Below are 22267 nucleotides of genomic sequence, written 5' to 3' on the forward strand. Positions count from 1 at the left end.
CACTTCTGTCATCTTCGTAGGTGATATATTAAGTTATATGCTGGTATACTCCAACAAACGATGGATTCTAATGACCCAGAAGCTAGAAGTATTGAGAGAGATCTTGATCCAAAAGTTATTCTTCTATGGAGGTTTGTGTTCTGGTTACACAAGCACGTGTTACTGTTTTTTTTTTGGTTTAATAATTACTTGTATCTTTTGTAATATCTGATTGTGACCTTTTAGATATTTTGCGTTCATCTTTCAGGTTCTTTGCACATGCAAAAGTTGAATATGTAAAATCAATGGAAGAAGCCAAGTAGAGGATGAAAAAAAGGATAGCTGGTTTTCATTTGGATGGTCTATTACTGACTTGTCTCCTTTTCTTCTGGTTTATGTAGCCATTTTTATATTTTTTTCACAATCATTTATTATTATTATTATTATTATTATTATTATTATTATTATTATATTTTTTGAAGTGATTTTTTAGAGTTTTAGAAATGCGAAAACTGAAAAACTTAGTTGTGTTTGATAAGAGTTGCCTAGGTTCGATTTGGTTTATGATATCTAATGGAATCAGTGAGTGATTTGATGTGTTTTTTCTTTTTTTTTCTGAAGAAACAAAATGATCAAAGCATTAATCGGTGCAGCAGGTTCTGCATTGATTTAATAACAGAAGAAGTGAGGGTAGTAGTAATTTAAAGTTTTCATCTCAAGGGGAGACATTGACTACAAGATCTCCCAGGTATGGTTAAGCTATCTTTCTGAATTCCTTAAGACTTTTCATTTGTATTCATAGCATGAGTGCATGACCAATGGAGTTCAACATTCAGTATTGGAAACAAATAGTTCTTTCTTTGCTTGATCTACTTAAGGAGTCGTGTAATGATAAAACATATGATATCATTGCCATTGAGAAACTTATCCAATCTGGTATGTTTCCATTGATATATAACATATTCTCCTTTAATTTATGCCTTTTTCTATATTAGTTTTTTTTAAGTTGAAGTTCATGTTTTACTTTTTGCTTACAGAAGACATTTCGGTTAATGAATTAACTAATCAGATCTCATGCCTTTCCATTTTTGCTTAAAAAGCTTCACAACTTAATGTAGCTAAGAACATTTCTTTTAAGGTTCCAACTTCAACAACATAGTTGTAGGCAGAGAATAATGTGGATGTGGACAGAGTAAGATCATCTTCTATTTCTATAGAAAAGCCTCTAAAACTTTGGTATACTCTGTTCCCTGTTCAAATTACCAAAACTGCATATATTCCAGTTTTGCCCTTCCCTGTCATTACCATATTTTGTGCCCTGTGAACTTTACTTTCCTGTCCCAGTTTCTTATTTTGGTGTTAAGTCTTTATTACTGCTGCTGAAGTCGAACAACCTACTATGTTATTCTACTTATAATTGTTTTGGATGTATTTGCTCGAGGATACAACGTAAATTTTCAATTTCTTTTTCTATTTATCATTTTATATTTTAATATATATATTTCTTTAATTGAAAATTAATAATGTATTGATATTGGTTTGGTGTAGTTTTGGTACTATACTTAAGTCGAGGCTGATTAGAGTTGCTCATTGTTTAACATCTATTCAGGTAAGTAGGTTTATTTATTATATCTAATATGAAGAAATTTACGTTCTGTTTGAATGTAATTTAATTAATTTAAAAATGTTTGCAGTTTTCGCCCACCTCTTAACACATATTGCGTGCTTATGGTCGACATCACAGTTCCCCTCTTAAAAGCATTGTTATTAATGGGGAGACCTCATTATCCATTTACACAGTTTTAGAGGTTACTATTTTTTTTTCTAATTTTCTATCCACATTTGTCGATTGATGGTTGTTTATTATTTGAACATATGGTTTTGGGTTTCAGGTATATAGAGTTTCAGATATGGAACTTGTCAGTGCGCTTCCGAGTGCAGAAGATGAGGTCAATGTAGCTTGCTTTCATCCTCTTGCTGGAGGTGGTCTTGTTTATGGAACCAAGGTCTGTACTTTATCTAATAAAAAAAACTTTAGTCTATATTTTTATTTTTATTATTTATTTTTGGTTGTAGGAAGGCAAAATCAGAATCCTTCAGCATAATGGTGGTCATGCGCCCAAACCTGATCACTTTTTTGAAGCAAGAGCAGTTGAGGTACAACAACTCTTGTATTTGTAATACATTTGCTAAACCTGGGTAGATTTGCTAAAGGTGCTTTTCTATTCTATTCTTTTTCATGAATAAACTTAATAAGTCCATGCATATGTTAAATAGGTCCAATAATAAAACCATTTTTCATAGTTGATTAATACTTGTGCATAAGTCCTTAGCACATGTCAAAACCTTTATTCTTTTAGCAATCAATGTTAGTTTAATGTGCACACAATAATAGATGTGATTATGACTTATGCGCTTGTATTCATTGATATTTATTTTATGCAGCTTCAAGACGAAGTCATACTTTCAAATTCAAAGAGATTGCAGATCACTCAAACCAATGTGAACAATTTACCCTCGACATTTTCCTTGATAGTAAATCCTCCCCTGAATACTTAATCCATACCATAGGTGTAGTATGTAAACTATTTATTAGCAAATAAATAAATCAATATGAAAACCTCTCAAATATAAGTAAAATGTTGGTTGATAGTTTTTTTTTTCTTGTTTCCAGGGAGTGGGTTAGCTGGAATGAGGCAAAGGGAGTGGGTTGACCTTTTGTTTTTTTGTTAAATGTTAATCGTTACTGAAAGCAAAAAAAATCAAAATTTAATTTTGATTTATTTGATGTCTCGTGTCTTGCAGGTTCATGGTGGTCGGCAGTCCATGTAAGTTTCTTGATTTGTAACATCTTGTATTCAAGAAATAGCAATGTACTTTCCATAAAAATTATAAATTTTATTCTTTGAAAAATTTGTAGATTGGTAGGTTTAAAAGCAGAATGTCCTAATAAGAATTAATTTTAAAAGTAGAATGAAAATGACAAGTGATTTTGTGTTGTGTTTATAGGGTTGATGAAAGCGAATAGCCTTGGAGTTAGAAGAGGAAAGAAAGCTCAAGCCAAAAGAGATAAGACGCTGTAAATGCAAGTGTTGCATTCTTCATTTCAATTGTTAGTATGAAACACAGAGTAGATGGGCCAATGTACAACTTCTTATCTATATAACATCTGTTTGGAGCATTAGTCTTAAAGAATTATGAAAGGCAAGATGCAACTTTACTTAGTTGGAATTTGATGTAGAGAGTAGATTACATGCAAATTTAGATATTGTAAAAAATAGAATTGTATGACATTAAATTTTATGCAATGGATTGTATTTTTTGTATATGATATTTTATTTCTATTATGAGACATTAAATGCAAATTTAATTTAAAAATTAGTAAATATATAAATATTTATTTTAGAACATTTAAAATTATGATACGCAAAAATGTGTGTCATCTTCGTTTATGACATGACCTTTCTTGACAGGGGCTTCCTTGATACGCATTGCGTGTCATAAACACGCGCGTCGTATGGTTACGACACGCAAATGCGTGTCGTCTTCCTTTATGACAGGGCCTTATTTGATACGCATTGCGTGTCATAACCGTGCGTCGTAAATGCGCGTCATAAATGCACATCGTCTCTCTTTATGACAAGGCCTTCCTTGACACGCATTTGCGCGTAGTCTGAGCGTTTTATGACGCGCAATGATCGTCGTAAAAAGCCTTTTTTCTAGTAGTGATATGATATTCTTAAAAGTTGGGATCCAACCATATTGAGTAGTACATAAAACGTTTTTTAACAAAAAAAACTTAGGGCGTGTTTGGCATGGAGTGTTTGAGAGCTTCTAGCTTCTAGCTACTTCATGTAGCGTTTAACAAAACGCTACAAACTACAAGTTACCTGCTACCAGCTTAATTTGCCGAACACGCCCTTAAATAAAATAAAATAAAACATTTTTTAATAGTAAACTTAAATAAAATAGAGCGCAGCAAGCAACAAGAAACTCAACACAACAAATTACATCAAGTTGTCCCATAACCTCAAATTGGACAATTAGGTGTAATATCTTGTGTTTATAAAACATCCGAAAAATACAGTCCAAAATTTTCATTTTAAATCATTAATAAAACCATAGTAATCCAAACATTATATGAAAACCATAAATCGTGTATCTTAAAATATCATAACATCTATCAAAATATATCAGAGTATAAACATCTCAGGCTAAACAAATGGTGTGTGCACTGCAATCATCCCAAGCTCTTTCCTTTGCTACCGGAAGTACCTGAAACCAAAACTGAAAATTGTAAGCACGAAGCTTAGTGAGTCTCCCCAAACTACCACATACCATACAACTAATCATGCTACTAGGAGATACGGGCCCCACCCACACTCAATGAGATACAGGCCCCGTCCATACTCAACTACTATGAGATACGGGCCCCGCCCACACTCAGTTAGTCGTGAAAATTAGGGATGGCAAAAAAACCCGAACCCGATGGGGAAACCTGATTCTCGAAGTTTTCGGGCCGGGTCAGGTCAATACTATCGGGTATCGGGTTCGTATCGGGTATTTTTTCTGGGTTTGGGTCAAGGAGTGGGTTGTTTCTGCCCCGACCCGACCCGCCCCATATATATATATATATATATACATATATATATATATATATGTCTATATATATATATATATATATATATTAATATTACACTTCAGCCCTAACAAAACTCGTTCACAAATCACACTTCTCACTCTTCTCTTCGTCTTCTACTCTTCTAGGTTACAGCCGACATTCCAAATTGCCGAGTAGACATTCCAAATTGACTGAAATCAAATCGCAAGCTACGAGCCTGCAATAGACGATAGTGCGACCAGTAGGCAATGACAGACGATACGCAACCTACAAATCGAAGAACTTTGTCTTCGATCGACGCCACACAGTGACGCTCACGCACAAGAAACAATCACATGTAGTCGATCATTCAATCCCATCTTTCTTTCTCTTCATTTTTCTTGAAATTGATCATATGTAATCGATCACAACTTGTATCTTTCTCTTCAATCCTTCCCTGTGACCCTGTATATTTCATTCCCTGTGGTAATTTGGATTATTGAAATCAATTTCTTATTTAGAAATTAGAATCTGTGTCCTACTGTATCTTTCATTCTTTGTGGTAATTTGGATTCTTGAAATCAATTTCTTATTTAGGAATCTGAATAACGTTTTGAACCTTTAGAACCTGTAAAGTAATTTGTTTTATAATAAAAACTAAGGAAATTGAATTGTTTTATAATAAATCTGTAAACAATCATTTACATTCTAATTTTATGGTAATTGAGCTTATACGTGTTTATGATATATTTATATTCTAATTTTGAACAATCATTTGACAGAAGAAACAATTAATTTTGATTATATCTAAAATAATTTATATTTATATGTTTAGTTAAGAATATATTTGATCTTGTCTTCAATGTATTGTTTAAGCAATTAGCAGCTATTTAAAATCAATACAAAACTATTTTTTGCATTTGTGTGGTTAAGAATAATGTTCTGATAGGTAAACTGTTATTTTTCAGGAAATATGAATTCAACCGGTAAAAATCATGCTCCAACTGCAAGTAGTCAAGATGTGGGAGGTTCGGGTTCTAATCAACAAAATACTGATTCTGTGGATCAACAAGATGGAACAAATATTAATGATACAGTTTTTTATGAAAATGGAGATGAAGTTGTTGGTTCGAAAAGGGCAACACGTTCACCGACATGGCAACATTTTATAAAATTTAAATTGAATGATGAAGTTAAAGCAAGATGTAAACATTGCTCTAAAGTGTTGGGTGCAAATAGCAAGAATGGCACAAAACATTTACTTGCACATTATAAGTGTTGTGTACACAAACCTTTTGCAGATATTCTTCAATCTATCTTGGTGCAAGAAAAAAAGAAATTAGATGGTACTACAATGCTTGTTTCAAATTATACATTCAGCCCCGACGGGGCGCCCCGATAAGAAACCCGTCGGTTATCGGGTCGGGTTCGGGTACATATGTAAAAAACGGGTTCGGGTTTGGGACACCATGCCCCGCCCCGTTGCCATTCCTAATGAAAATACATACAAGTACCACACAAAAAAGTATAAATAATCATATAAATATGTACCATATCAGCTATCTAAGAGATACGGACCCCGCCCACACTCAACTACTAGGAGATATGGGCCCCTCCCACACTCACATTCCTAACAACACATACAGGTATCTTACAATCAAGTATAGCAATCTAACAATCTGACTGATATCTATACTTAGGTAATAATGAGATACAGGCCCCGCCCACACTCCGTGTTCCTATCAAGAATATATAAACTACACGATCCGGTATTGGTGTCTTAGACTCGTTTAATCCAAGAGGAAACTTACCTCGCACGGCTAAAGTCCCACAAATAAATCTTGGGCTGCTGGCTGACAGATCCTCAAGTTGTCAAAATCAAAACAAAACCTAATTAACCATTTGGACTTCCTATGCATAACTCTAAAATCCCCACCTGGGGTAAAAGGACCATTTTACCCCTAACCTAGCTTGGTCCAAGATTAAGGCCCAAACTTATACTCTAAAGGCTCAAAAGTCAAATAATTAACCAATGCCCAACTACTGCCCAATTTTCCAAATTGGGCCCAAACCCCTCACATGGTCTCACCTTAAGGCTCAACCATTTATTCTGGTCCAAACACTTGGCAAACCAATGGTCTAATATCTCATAATCATCAATGCCCAATTATGGCCCATCTATGGCCCAATTTTCCAAATTAGGCCCAAGCCTTTCCAATGGGCCTTATCCTAAAGCCCAATTCAATATTCTAGTCTTTATACTTGCTCTTAGATGGTCCATTAATAGTCCAAACTCTAGGCCCAACAGAAAAGGGCCAACACAATTAGGGTTTTCACATGAAACGACGATTAGGGTTAATTAGAAACACTTAACCCATTAAGGACTTAATCCATTAAGTTCATCAATCTACTAGGTCAATCATACAGTGTAATTGGTCATAAGCCATACATCTATCCACTGGTCCAACCGCGGATCCCGATAATCCAAAACTTACATATTCTAAAATTAGGGTTTTCTAAACCCTTGTTAGGGTTTCCAACCCAAACACAGGTCAACCAAGTCCAAGATTAAGTTTTTAGGTCCATTAGGGTTCCACTAGGCCGCATACCACCCACTACCACCTCGGGTAGTGGTGATCAATGGCGGCTCACGGTGGCGGTCACCACCCCATGGTTGTGGTGGTGGTGATATTCTTTACTTTTGACCAAGAAAAATGATATAGTATTTACCATTAAAACACATATATAGTACATATACACACATGCACCCCCACGGTGGCTGGTGGCGGCAATGGGTGGTATAAACGGCAGCCACCATGGTTGCGTCTTCACCGGAAGAGGGCAGCAGCAGCCCACTGCTAGTGTCTTTGTGTTGCTCTTCGTTGCTGGCGGTTTTGCTGCGGTGAACTCCAGCTTCAATGGCAAGGAGGCGGCAGCTGATGACACTTCAAGGTGACGGTTGCAATAGAATATTATGGTTCGGGTTTCATGTCTCCAAAATAATGGGAGATAAGGAGTGACGGGTTAAAGTCCTGGTTCCATACAAACTTTTGCTCTATTATCCACTTATGATCCCTCCCGATCAATTCTTTTTCAAATGAAGTCCAATAGTTACCATATAGCCCTCCACTTTGAGAATTATTTGCAAGACCAATCCGAAAATTACCTTTTAACCCCCATGATCTTAATTTTGACATATTCAGTCCTTCCTTCTCTAATCCTTACCATCTAAATCCTCATTTTACTCTTTAGTCCTTGTTTCCCACAATTTTTTACAATTCAAATTCCATTATTTAAAAAAGATTCCAATTTCCAGAATTTACGTCATTTAGCACCTTTTGACAAACACTAATAACTTTTTACGAATTTAGGGCCACTATTCGTCTATTAATTTTATCCATTTAATTATTTGGTAAACGGGATGTTACGGTTGAACTTCTAGCTACTTGTTAGGCTCTATTTTATACAAGTTTGTTGTTCAAGAAAATGTTTTATTTAGCACTCAATGTGTTAGGCTTCCATTTTTTATGGATTTATATCATTGAATAATCAAATTAGCACATAATGTAAAACGCTAAATTCAATGACGGATGGGCCACCGACTACTTCCACTTTTCCCTTCTCGCGACAGTCCGCTGGAGAACAAAACGATGAGTCTTGCAAGAAAGGCGGCGGACCGGCTAACAGCCGACCTCAGGTGCTGAAAAGCAATTACGACTTGTAGAGTTTGGTTTTTTAGTACATAAACTAATCCCTTCAATCACGTGTTCTTCGGCTTCAACACCTGAGGAGTTTAGTATCAATCTCATGAGAGAAGCATCAGGTCTACCGCCAACTCCACAAATCCTGATTGCTTTTCAACTTCACCCATATAGCTCTGATTATCTTTCGATTTTGGTTTCATTTAGACTTCCAATTTCAGCAATTTTTCAATTTGTTTTGGTGTTTACTTTGGAAATTATTGCAGTATCATTAGGTTCATGTGAATTCACGAACAGAACAAAGACTGTATCTTCTACAACGTTATGACATTTGAAACTTTAGACCTACCGACTCATTCATTCTTAACTTCAAACAAACCCACCACTGTTCACCGGTCTTCCAACTGGTAGCAAGGTCGGCCACCAGAAAATTGATCCAAAGGAAGTCAAAGTTTAGCATGGAGAAAGATCCAGAATTCAGCAAGGTTGGTAATTCAAGTTATTAATTTTGACTTTGACTTTTTTATTTTTTTGCCTAATTCTGAAGTCAGCTTTGTGTTTTAATTTAGGTTCAACGCATGGGACTCTGGTCAATGAAGTCCAGTCTTCAAGTTCAAAACAGGGTCAAGAGTTTGTTGGTAAAGCGACTGCATAGCAAAAGTTTGTGAATGATTCTGATATAGATGCTACAAAAATAACTGCAATGAAGGATGCAGAGTTATGGTTCTAAATTTAGCCCATATTTTTCTATTTCCCTGTTTTGATTATTTGTTGATTAGTGAATAGAAACCTGATTGGAACGGCCATCATGTCAACTGACCAAAGGAAGAAGCTGTTATAGGGGAGTATGAACTATGAAGTCCAAACACATGTATTTCTTCCCAGAATACCATAAAACACTTTTATATTTATTTTTGTTGATTGGGATATGTATGAATGTAGAGTGGCCACAAGTGGGACACATCCATGTTCTCTGACCGGGAACGATAACAGAAGTTCAAGAAAATCATGGTACTTTTACTTGTGGTCTTTTTATTATTTATTCGGTCACTGCAGTTGCACAACACAATAGTTGTTTGCTGATACTGATACATGTTTTATAGTTTGAGGTTGTATTGGTACATATGCCCAATTGTAGGGTCTATAAGTGGATCCAAAACCAGATGCTCTAGACGCCACTCTTGCAGAGAAGCAGAAAGATCTTCAGATGGACTTTGAGAAACAATACACTGTTGGCCTTCGTTCGTAGATCTCCAAATCTTCAAACCCTAATTATTGGTTTTTAGTAACCCTTTGAACTTATTTGATTAACTTTTTTTAATTTTTTTTTCATCTGTGTACTTTTATTTGTGGTAATAAATTGGAAAATGATATTCAATGTTCATGACTTCTAAAATCAATGGAATTCTAAGTATGGCTCAAATATTAACATCAACCTGGTATAGTTTTTGTATTACATACTTAAGGTATAGGTTTAAATTATAGTTAAATTATTGATATTCTATATGTTATGATTTTCATCTTTAGATACTGATTTTTTCTAAGTTATTCGTTTTTTCAGTGCTCACTACAGAACTCTTGAAAGCTAAGACATATTGGAATGATTGAAAGAGTAAGAATTACTTATTATTTTTCTTAAGTATGATAAAAGCATACTTTTGGTACTGATTATCTAGAGTTAATACATAAAGTTTTTTTCTATGTTTTTCTCTTTTAGGTTTATTGCTAACCAATCCTTTTTTCCATATTGTTTCTTTGTAATTTTAGCTGATGAAGAACCAAGCTGGTTAATCTAGAATCTAACACTAATGATTTAACATATTTGTCATTTTCGGTTAATGATTTTGTTATGTTCTTGCTATTAGATTAGATTGGAATTTAGTAATGCTTATGGTTATCATGGTCAACTAAATATAAAATGTTGATTTTCTGGCAGGAGGAGATCGAAAAGAGATGAAGAGATTGATAATTAGAATGTTAATAATGTTACATCACAAATGGAGATCTATAGGCCTACAGTTTCATTGCTTAAATTAAATATCAATCAGGTGGATTCAAGTGCCAATACCTTTTGTTGTAACTTAATTTATGAATCATGAGAATATATTCTTAAATTTTGTGTTTGATAATATGGTCCTATATCGTATTTTAAATATATATGATTTATGCATACGAAAGTTTCTTAAACCAATTGTATTTCTTAAACCAATTTTGTGTTTGAGCCGACATTTATTATGCATACTGTTTGTATAGTTAAAAATTTTCATTTGAATATTTTTGGATCAAACTGTCCCTGCTTAGTGTTTATAAACTTAAAAAAAAATATATTTTAACAGTTTTAGACGAAACTACCCCTGCATACTATTTTTATAGTTATTGTTGAAACTATTATTTGTCTTTAGTTGGGACCAAACTCTAAGGTGTGCAATTAACTGTAATTATGTCTATCTTTAGAACACATCTTTACTGAACTCATGAATGATTTTCAAGATTTCATGTCTTTATTTTATATATTGTTGAAATTGTTATCTATCTTTAGTTTTACAAATGTTTATGGTCAGCTGCTTAATCTCATCTCATTTGATTTTTTTAGGTAGTTGAATTTGTTGCACACATGGAAATAACTTCCAACCAATTTCCTAGAGTATTCTATGGATATACACTAGGTGGTGTTTCTTTATTTAAAAATGAAGATAATTATATCGACATCAAATAAAAATTACTTGTGATTTTAGTTTATATTAGTTTTTAAATAAACATTAATTTGTTGTTTACCCAATGTTTCAACCAATAGGTTAAAATAGTCATTTAGTCATATTCAGGCAGTTCATTGAGTTAGAAGTTAATAGGTTTATAACCTAAACGATTTAAACTGAGTTAGAAGTTAATAGGTTTATAACCTAAACAATTTAAACTTTTTTTTTTTTGTAGATTAAAGTTTTAGATAATCATCATAACACAAGATGCCATGGAGATACAAAACATGACATATTGTTTCTATTTTCTATCATAGATTTCGATTTTGTTTTTGTTTTTAACATTGAAACCTTCCAACCCCGCGAAGCGAGGGACACTTATCTAGTTTCTTATAAAAAATTATTTTTTAGTTTGTCAAGAGTTCGGTCTCTTTCAATACTTTAACCTATTTTTTTGTTTTTTCATATCATATTCAACCTTGAGTCAATCATAGTAATGTGTCATGCACGGATTCGTTGACGTTTTACACATTTGTATAACTAAAAGAAAGATTGTCTTGCAAACTTCAACTTAGAAAAATAATAAATCCTATCATTGTTACATGACTTTTCCCTTTATGTTTCCTTTCTAGTACCTATTATGTTCCTTAGGTTCCTGAAATGAGTTCTTTTCCTCTTTCCTTATGTAGTGTAATTTAATGTTTATGTTTTATTAATCAATATATATATATATATATATATATATATATATATATATATATATATATATATATATATATATATATATATATATATATGAGTGATTCGGCAGCATCAAGTACTCTTTTGAGCCGTAATTTTTTATCCTTGCTTTATGAATCTAAATTATTATTACGAGAGTATATATATATATATATATATATATATATATATATATATATATATATATATATAGAGAGAGAGAGAGAGAGAGAGAGAGAGAGATATGGATGAGAACATTTACCAATTTCAGAACAACAAGAACAATTATTAGTCAATCAAATTGATTCAACCATGCACGTCTTTTTTTTTGTCTAGGGATATTGTGGTAATTTTGCATCTTATAAACGATAGATTCATCAGCAGACATATCTTCTCCTTGATTAGCGTATGATGGAATGTTTTCAGCGATTTCTTCATTATTTGTTTTGATTTTTATGGAATTACATCCAAATACTTTCGATTTCTATGATTTTTTTTTCAATATTCATTGTGTTTTCAACATCGATTCTTATAAAAGAAGTAACTACATCATCGTCAAAGGATTTTGGTTTAACAGATTTTTCATCAAAAGGTAAAAATAGTCACTTTGCATAACTTTTTTTTATCATTAAACACATACATTTGCAATTACTTAATCTGTTTTCATAATCGAATCACTTATTCAACATTTTGAGTTTGAAAGGACTAAGGTTTAACAGATCGTTAATCAAAAAGTAAAAATCATCACTTTTCATAACTTTTTTGAACATTAAACACTTGTATTTGTAATGTTTTCATCTATTCTAGTAACGGAATCACTTATTCGACATTTTGAATTCGTTAACACTTGATGTTTTTACTGTTGTTGAGGGTTTTTTGATTGTTATACTGCGTTTTTTTATTTATAATTGTTTTTTTGAAGATCCATTGTAAGTTCATTTATAAAGTACATATCTATATTATTAAGTATTACGGTAATAATATCGATTTATTTTTGTAGAAAAACGTAAAACATTCGAAAAATATTTGATTAATATATATTTAAAAATGTAGTACTTGAATCACATGTGATTAAAATGTTTTACTAATGCTTTTATATTACAGAAACATATCATTGATATAGTTATATGTGATTTTCATTTGTTATAAACTCATATTATTTAATGATACAATTTATAATAGAATGCTTTAAATCATATATTATTAATGTTTGTTATTAACATAAATGTTTTAGTTATATATGATTAAAATCGTATGTGTTTGGAAACATAAATTTTAATCATAAGTTACTTTTGATTTTACCAAATTCTTTTAGATATCAGTCACATATGATTAGACACATAAACAACTCACATTGTGTTTTAATCACATGTGATTACTATGGTTTATATACACAAAGATATTCATTCATAGGTGAGTAGCATATGTTATGAGCATTTACATTTTATATTATAGTGTTTAAATCATATATGATTAACATATGTTATAATAATCAATGTTTTTGTTTTTAATCACATGTTTTGTTGTTTGAAAATGTCTTTACAAACGATAATGTAAATTTATTTATAATTGAAGATCATATTAGTATTTTTGTTGAGAGTTATGAAGATTTTTATGAAGATGTAGAACATTCAAGTCCTCAAAACCAAATTATAGTGTTTTAGGTAAATCCTCTTTTAAATGTTCATTTAATCACATATGATTATACGAAGAATTCATTTTTTTTTATTCTTGTTATAGTAGATATGAATCTGTTTTGTATGTGATTAATCAGCACTTTTGTTACTAAATCTGTTTAAGGCTACTATTAATCACATGTGATTATCCATGTTTTGTTTTTGAATAAATATTGATATATCACTAATAAAAAAAACTTGGCATTATCCACGTAAAAAACTTGTCATTATAAACATTTTATGTCAGGTTTTTCTTTTCATTGAACATGAGAGGAAAGGTCGCGCATTGAAGATAAGTTAGGTTGTCGTTCAATTGTGTTGACTATAACCCATGAAAACCCTTTATTACAATTCGTCATTATATGGTAGAGTATTTTTGGAGATATATCTATCTTATTAAGATAACCGTCATTAATAATACACCTATAGTGATGTGTTTTTTCCTATAGAGTGGTAAAAGTTTACTTTATAGTCACCGTTTATAAATATTATTGTAATCATTTTTTACTTTTAGAGACACAAATGTAATTAAGTTTTTAGCATAAGCTATCTTTACTAAGATGTTTAATGGTTTATCATTACTATTGTTTACACACACCCACAAATAAAAGTTTAATTTGTCACCAAAAATGATCTATGATAACCCAAATTAAAATAAAAGTATAAATATATATAATTTGGTTATTTTATTAAAATAATATAATGAGTGATTAATTAGGAGTATTAAGTTTAATTAGAAAAAATAATGAAGTTTAAACCTAAGAATCATCATCTTCAATGGAGGAGTAAATTCGAGCATGTCAAAGGGTCTTAGCAGTTAAAATCTTAGGCATTATATAGAGCTCAAAAGTTCATGTGAAGGCCCCAGTGGAATTACAAGAAAAAGGTTGAGAATCAAGGGAGAAATCGGGTTTAGAGGTTTTTTTTTATGGTTTTCGATCTTTTGCTTGGAATTAAGGTATGCTATTTGATTTTAGCTCGAATTGGTTATTTGGATAGGTTTATATACAAGTTTTTCATGTTTTGGTTCCACCTCATGTGTCCGTTCGAGCCAATTGTCATTAATTTGACGAAAATAAAATAAAATGCATAATTTTTTTGGTATAAATACTTGAAATTCATCTTTTCAAGGATTGATTTCGATAATTGGTAATGGATATATGTTATAAGAAAGTGGAGATGATCGATGATTAATTTAGATTTTTATTTGATTAAGTTTTGGATAAAGATCAATTTACAGTTTTTATGGAAAATAGTAGTAAAAATTGAGTAAGGAAGATGACTATTTGTGGTTTTTTTTTTTTTTTTCAAATGGACTTATCGAAAATTAAATTAAAAAAAAAACGGAAAAAATGTAAAAAGGTGTCAAATAGCATATAGGTCAAGTGATTTTAGTGCAAGAGGTGTGTAGCTCCGCAAGGGCAATCTTTTCAAGAAAATAGAATACTTGTACTAAAAATATTATGGATATTTTAATTATTGTAAATGAGTGATTTTTATTGTTCGTTTGCCAAACTAGACATGTGAACATTGGAATTAAAATGAACTCATAGGATGTTTTCTAGGATCATTGTGTTAGAAAAAAAAAATTATTGGTGAAATGTATGGTGTGATAGCGTTATAAGATTTGGCGTAGACCTAACGACACCAAGATGAGTTTTTCATGTTCTGTGGTTGCTCCCAAATAATGTTTATCATGTGGTTTATATGCGATTTTTCAATTATTTATTCATAGTATATTTTATGATAAGTATGGTTGTGTGCAAATGTTATTTTGAGTTGTTTAGCTATTGTGCGTTTTTTAGGTGTTATGTTTAATGGGAACGGGTGGGGTGTTTAATTGTTGTGAGCATGACGGATGTGTGTGATTGGCGGGGATGGGTATTGAGATTTATACGCATTTCCTAGGATATTTAAATACTTGAGTACAATTGATGATGGGTTGTCTCAAGGAGAAGGGTAATGAACCTTTGGTTCTTTCTCTGGATAATTAATCATTCCCGTAGAATATGTCATCAGGTGATATGTTTGTTGTATGATTTATTGAATATATATAATAAAACTACTATATTTTTTTAAGTGATGGACATGTATGTGCAACACAAACTCACTAGGCCCTAGGCTTACCCATTTATAAACTTTAAATGTGTGCAACCTAGGAAACTATTGTGCTGGTGGCAGTGGAAATGACAAAGAAAATGATTGATCAAGAAGACGAAATAGGAGTTCCGCAAAGACGTAACACCCGAAACTCTTTGATTGAAGACTTTATTTTATTTTATTTTGATACCGCTGTAGTTTAGCCTATAAGTGAGTTCCGAATTGATCTTGTGAGATGTTAAAATGATTATTTGTTGTATAATCAATATATGAAAATTGGGGTGTTACATGATCTATACTAACTTGTTATTTCTTTTATTATGATTATTGATAACTTTTATTGACATGTTTAATATTATATCGAGAATATTATGTACATTTACTCACTCATTGGGCAACTAAACGGTGACCATAAAATACTTATAGTGATGTGTTTTTCCTATAGAGTGATAAATGTTTACTTATGGTCACCGTTTATAAATATTATCGCAAGAATATTATCGCAACCATTGTTGACTTTTGGAGAAACTAATGTAATTAAGTTGTCAACATAAGTTAGATTTGCTAACATGTTTAATGATTTCTCATTAATATTGTTACATACACCGATAAGTTTAACCCGTCACAAATATAATCTATACCGACAATACTATGTTTTTTATTATTTATAATGTAGAATAGTTTTTTTAATTTAATTACACATATTGGCCACCTTTCATCACTATGATGTGCAAAAACAAAATATAAAATATAATGTAACAAAACAAATATTTTTTAATAATATTAATTATATAAGGTTATTACATCAAAATACAGACATATATACAATGATATAAACCAAATAAACTAAATTCTACTTTTTTTATTAGGAGTATAGTTATTCTTAGTTGTTGAAGTCATTAGTCCGGTTGTTGGATAATAGCTATTGGACCGCTTTTTCTTGTGGTTTTATATTTCTTTATTTGCTTTAGCTATATGCACATCTGATCATGTAACAACATAAATTAAAATTTTGTGTTACACATGTATTGAAGCAAACATGCACAATTAATGTATGAAATAAACTAACATAATCATTATATATATATATATATATATATATATATATATATATATATATATATATATATATATATATATATATATATATATATATATGTTCGAGAACGTTTCTTATTACGAGAACATTTGAGAACAAATGTTGACTACTATTTTTTATATGTTGAAATTTTAATGATAGGTTAAAAAAATATTTTAATTTTATTAAAACATAATTAGCACTTTATTTTTATTTGTATAGATATTCTCTCTCTTCTTTCTCTCTCTACGTATCTCTAATCTTTCCCTCTCTATGTATCTCTCTCTCTCTCTCCTATTTCTTTCTCTACATATCTCTATTCTATTTCTCTCTCTAGATATCTTTCTCTCTCCCGTTTCTCTCTTTACATATCTTTCTCTCTCTACACATCTTTCTGGGTAATTAGAACCAACATCACCATTGATGAAGCTCGTCGTTAACTATCTCCCTCGCAAGAGTCAATCGACAGTGAAGTTGATCTTTACAAAGACGGTCTATGAGAGCTTCCAGGTAGTTATTTTTCAATCTATACACTTGCATTTTTTCAACCTAAATTGACTTGATTTCTCATGAAATTAAGCTTATAATGAACGACTAATCGATGTCTAATACTTGATTTCACATCATAGAAGACGTTCTACTTGAAAAAATCCCTTATGTTTTCCTATTGTTGATAAATTACGAACTTGTTTGTTCATTTTCCTGTTTTTGTGAGGAATTATATGTACAATTGGATTGTTTTTATGGATAATTGTAAGCTCTAGGGGTTGAATTGGTGTCTATTAGAAAGTTGATGGTCACTGTAGGATATCATGCACACCAGGTGTTCGTCATATCGTCTGAAAGAATATAATAAGTGTGAAAGTGGCATTTTATGTGAAAATCCTTAACTTTTAACCCTCATCAAACCAAACATTAAGACCCTTAGTTTAAATTGAATTTGGACATCTCTATAGCTTAATAAGTAACCAAAAATCATGTTAAAAGTGATAAACTTAAGTCTTAACCATTAATTACTTAATAGAACACCAAAAGTGATTTTGAAGCTATTATGATCAATTTTCCCAAATATGTCCTCCAACTTTTAAAATCCGTACAGGTCAATAAGAACATCTAAAAATCATGAGACTTAGTTTTCTGGAAATCTTAGTGTTTCGAGTTTCTTCAAACATAAAATCACATTTCAAAATTCCAACTCCTTGAGGGGTAAAATTGGCAATCATCTCAGGCTGGTCCATACTGTCACAGATTTCATGCATTGTCTTCAAAAGATCATAATAAATTCATCAGAACTTCAAATGCTAAAATTCCAAAGTCTATAGTTAGATTTGGATGTATAGTTTCCCATATATAAAGGAACTGATGTAATTCTGTAACATCCATAATATTCGAGCCAATTTAAATCTTTTTAAAACATTTAAAACCATTCAGTTATTACAATTTGTTTTCAAAATAGTTTAAACATTAGAGTTCCCAGTAATCATAATCATAAATCGAGGAAGTGTACGATCACACCTTTACCTTCCCACGGTCATCCGTTGTACCTGAAACAATAATCGATAAATGTAAGCTCGAAGGCTTAGTGAGTTACCCCCAAAATACCCATACACACAACAATACACATACAATAATAAACAACATACTATGGGTCCAATCAGCCATCGCGTTGGAATACCCCAGACCCTCAACCATCGGGTTGGAATGCCAATATACTATGGGTCCAGTCAAGCATCGGGTTGGAATACCCCAGGCCCATAACCATCGGGTTGGAATGCCCATATACTACGAGTCAATCATCCTCGGAATAGAATACTCTTGGCCCACAACCATCGGGTTGGAATGCCCATATACTACGAGTCCAATCATCCTCGGGATAGGATAATCTTAGCCCATAACCATCAGGTTGGAATGCCCATATACTATGAATCTAATCATCCTTAGGATAGATACTCTTGGCCCACAACCATCAGGTTGGAATGCCCATAACCACTCAAACATGTGCACCTATATCAGATAATCATATAACAGTCTATAGAGACAACATACTAGGGTCCTATCATCCTTAGGATGGAATACACTCAACTACCAACCAATCATGTGCACATATAATAGGTAATCTTCTACCAGCATACAGACAGTCAGACCAAAGTACAGGTCACTAAGCATAACCATCCTATCTACTAGGATATCAATTTAACCTATCATAACCACAACAAATCTGAATAATAATAAACAAAGGGCCGGCCTTGTTGCCTTAGACCCTTAGGTATAGTGAGGATAACTCACATCGCAATGTCGATCTGGACTGAAGAATCGAACTCCCAAATCGCTATCTCACCAAAAATCCCAAACTATCCAAAATAACGAATATTAAGTCAATAAATGGAAATACTAATATTGACCAAGAGTCCTACCTATGATAATAGTTCATTTTTCCTTTCCTCTAATTTGGGCCAAGGCCGAATACCAAATCCATGATCCACAAGTCCACATATACAAGGCCCATCATTGGCCCAATTTTCTAAATTGGGCCCAACTCCCTAATTCGGCCTCATTTAAAGAAAAAAATACCAAAACTACCCCAAAATACTCTTATCTAGAGAGCCCATTAAGGCCGAAGTCCATCTAGTCCAAAGGTGGACCAATCCCAAAGCCCAAATCACAAAAGCCCAACAGGGGTCGTACGCTGGGCGTACTTCTATGGTATGCGGGTTATACTCCGTCTCGCATTGACAGAAAATTGGGTCATTGACTTAGTACGCGGGGCGTACTTCTCTATACACAGGGCGTACGCGAGTCTATACCAAAACTCTCATAAGTGCTTAATGGCTTAAGCACTTAAGCCCAAACTTTAGATCCATCGACCAAATGTGCCTAAGACTCATAAAGTCTTGAACTTTAAGACTTTGGAAGTCCAGAAAGTTCTTAATATATGGTGTTAACACATTAAGACCTTCCTACTCTATGTATGGGACACATGCAACTATTGGCACATCATTTTTATCACTTAGAACTCTTTCTAGGGTCTGGAAGGACAGCTTAATATGACCAAAATGCATCATGCTCCATATTGGGGTTTTGGGGACAAGAAAAGTGCCAAGAAACTAAACAAGACTAGATCTACTCAAAATAGTTGCCAAGCTAGAAGCTGTTTACCTCCTAGAGCTTCTGGAGGACCAGAGAACTTCAGATCTTCAAGGTTGCCTCCCTTCTCCAACTATTTGGTGTAACACCTCCTCCTTCAAATTCTTAAAACGCACACAAACTCACACTCACACACAAGGCTAGGGTTTGGGATGTCTCTAGGGTATAGAGGATGAAAGTGGTGGGAGAAATGATCCATAAGGATGTTTATATAGCACCCAAACCTTAAATATTAGGGTTTCCTTCTGTCATGAGCAAGCCCAATGTACACAAGTGTACACCTAGCGTATTAAGGCGTGACTAGTACGCTCAGCATACTCTTATGTACGTGCAACGTACTCCTCCTGATCCCAAAATTGCAGTTTGTCCCTTAGGCTTCTCATGGCTTTATCCATCTATCCCCAGGGACTATAAATGATAAATACTGGGATGTTGTCACTGGTATACTCGGATCCTTTCCGATGTTGTCACTGGTCTCCCTACATAGCTCAAGTCTTCTCAGTCCTGAGTATCACTCAGCGATACAACCACCTTCTCATTCATTATGCATCTTTTTGTGGTTGCGAGATGTAAAAAGCGATGTGAATCTAACCGAACCTCTTCAGAAGGTCTAACCTACATGCCACCTTGCCAAACCTGACAATAATCCTGATGATCCAAAGTATCGGAGACCCAACTTTCCTTCTTCCTGAAGCGAACCCTTTATGTACTGACAGGATAATGTGTCCTTCAACTCCCGAAATAACATACGTAATCAACCCACTAATAAACACGAATACTCATGCCTGACCCAATCAGCCTTGGGCTGGAATACCAGGCATGCCTATGATGGTTCCAGTCATACCTAGGATGGAATACCCTCTTATCACGCACTTGTTTGGCCCAATCAACCCTTGGGTTGGAATACCAAACATGTTAGATCGAATCAATCATAGGGTCCGGTCATCCTCATGATGGAATACCCAAGATTGGAATATCTTTATGACCATAACTCGGGTCTACACATAACTTGAGATCCAAGGATCTATCCTTGCGTCTCTTCCACAATCCTCTAATTTGTCACAACCGAGTAGAACTTACCCGAATCTCAACAATACATCCATTCTAAATGCGCTCCAACAAGAGACATAACCATCACAATCTCTATGTCCACAGCCTATGACTGGAATACCCTTAAATGGTCCTCAGCATAGGTCTTGATTGCTACTGAGCCCACAGCATGAGTATGGTATGCCCCTCTTTGGCCCTCAGCTCATGACTGGAATGCTCCCGATAACCTATCGACACTGTTGTCGTCACTTCATTTTCCCAACACTCCATCCTGGAGATACACACCTCCTCCATTGCCCAAGAAGTCCTAATGAATGTTCTTCACAACATCAACATGTGCCACAGTACTGACACCTCACCATACACTATCCACTTATAGAACAAGTTGTTACCCTAGAGTTTCCAGGCTCTACTTCATACCCACCGACAATTCCTAAGGGCATTCTATAGGTGATAACCAATAAGCACATAACATACAGTTCCATGGGTTATTATCACTAAATATCATACCCACTACTAGAAAGTAGGCTTAATGATTTCTACCGCCTAACATACACTCAATAACTGATCATAACTAATAAAACCCATACAAAGTCTTCAACATGTCTGGACCGCCTCACCCAATCACTCTGGAAACCGTTCCCCGAAACGCAACAGATACCATCTTCAATAACTGACGTCCCATCCGAGATTTCCCAATTCTACCCCACTTAGAGCACTAACCACTACCCACTGGTGGCGAAGCTAATATGCAACTTAATTGTCCCAATCGGGTATTACCATACTTAACCTTAGAGGGGTTAACCCACGCAAGACAATCCTCCCGATACGAAGTAACAGAACTTCAAGAGAATCTGAATTCTCGCTGATGACCTCTGAATTTCTAAATTACAACTACTCATCCTAGACTGGAGATTCTCTATCCTAACTCTGTATCCTCGAAGGCATCTATAGATCCTAACCATCTACAATCCCTTGACAATAAATTCCACCTAACATCTCCTATGTCCTAATAACTTATGCATAAAAAAATGAAAGCTCATAATACAATCATAAACAGATAGATTGGAGAAAATACATACCGGTCGCCACATCAGGTACTATCTTGGCCTCCTCGGTTGTATGCTGGAAGGCATATCTTGAGCCTTTAGAGGATCTGCTCTACCCTGGCCCCTGCCTGTAATACTTAGGGTAGTCGTTGTTGGAGCCTGTGTCGTTCTGGCAGCTAGTAGGGGACACAATACATTTTCACTTTGTCGATTTAATAGTTGTTCTCGTGTATTATATCACATGTGATTATATGTATAATCGCATGTGATAATGTACAGGAGCACAACTATTGAATCGAGAAGGAAAAAAATATTGTCCACCTCAAATCATATGTGATTATATATAAATATAATTACATGTAATTAAATACACAAAACCAATTATTTAATCGAAACCGCAAAAAAAATTATCTACATAAATCATATATGATTAAATACATACAATCACATGTGATTATATGTATCTAATCACAT

The 22267-nt window shown here is 33.4% G+C and overlaps 1 long non-coding RNA gene across 1 annotated transcript; it reads left to right on the forward strand.

The window, feature by feature from the left end:
• The first annotated feature begins 1721 nt into the window (after positions 1-1721).
• Positions 1722-2101, forward strand: LOC145033573 (uncharacterized). Its single transcript, XR_013677612.1, has 3 exons — positions 1722-1787; positions 1872-1985; positions 2080-2101. It is a non-coding gene; the product is annotated as an uncharacterized LOC145033573 (long non-coding RNA).
• Positions 2102-22267: the final 20166 nt, after the last annotated feature.

This window comes from Lactuca saligna, chromosome 3, assembly GCF_052625555.1.
Source record: "Lactuca saligna cultivar CGN05327 chromosome 3, ASM5262555v1, whole genome shotgun sequence".
Lineage (NCBI taxonomy): Eukaryota > Viridiplantae > Streptophyta > Magnoliopsida > Asterales > Asteraceae > Lactuca > Lactuca saligna.